This window comes from Triticum aestivum, chromosome 5B (assembly GCF_018294505.1).
Source record: "Triticum aestivum cultivar Chinese Spring chromosome 5B, IWGSC CS RefSeq v2.1, whole genome shotgun sequence".
NCBI lineage: Eukaryota > Viridiplantae > Streptophyta > Magnoliopsida > Poales > Poaceae > Triticum > Triticum aestivum.
The window spans coordinates 83,376,237-83,377,021 of NC_057807.1; the positions used below are offsets into that span (position 1 = coordinate 83,376,237).

A 785-nucleotide genomic window follows, 5' to 3' on the forward strand; every position below is an offset into this window, starting at 1 on the left:
TGTAGCGGTCGCGTACGGTCAGCTTCTCCAAATCTCCTGTGATGTGGTCGGTGGCACCACTGTCCAAATACCAGTTGGTGTCCACCCCGTACTGCGGAGCAGCAAGGTTGGCCGACTTCTCCTCCACACCTTGGTAGGATTCGTCGTAGCATTTCCAGCACTTCCAGGCTGGGTGGCCCATCTTGCCACAGATCTGGCACTGGACCCTGGGAGCGGAGGCGTGATTGTTGTTGAAGTTGCCTCCGTTTTTGTTGTTGCCGTCACCGCGTCCTCCTGGCCTGGAGTAGCCGCGCCCGCCGCGGTCACCACCGTTGCCGCCTTGTCTGCGGCCGCGGTCACCACCACCGCCGCCAGGTTTGCGGCCTCGGGTAGCTGCATTGGCGGAGGACTGAGATCCTCCACCCCGAAGACTCAGCCTTGTCTCGAAGCTGAGAAGTTGTGCGAATAGCTCGGCGACGGTGACCGGCTCCACCCGTGAGCACATGGTGGACACCACAGGATCGAAGTCTTCTTCGAGTCCCGCCAGAATATGAGAGACGATGTCGTCCTCATCAACCTTCTTCCCTGCGGCCATCAGCTCGTCGCAGAGAGACCTGACTTTTCCAACGTAGTCGGTGACGGAGGAGTTGCCCTTCTGCAGATTGGCGAGGGCAATCCGAACATTGGTGGTCTGGGAACGGGTGCGGGATGCAAGCATCCCTTCAACCGTGTTCCAGAGTTCTGCTGACGTGTGACACGATGCAACCTGGATGGCGATCTCACGGGGAAGAGTCGTCAGGAAAAAA

At 59.2% G+C, this 785-nt stretch overlaps 1 pseudogene; it reads right to left on the minus strand.

The window, feature by feature from the left end:
• Nucleotides 1-420: 420 nt before the first annotated feature.
• Nucleotides 421-559, minus strand: LOC123118162 (uncharacterized; annotated as a pseudogene).
• Between the last annotated feature and the right edge of the window lie 226 nt (nt 560-785).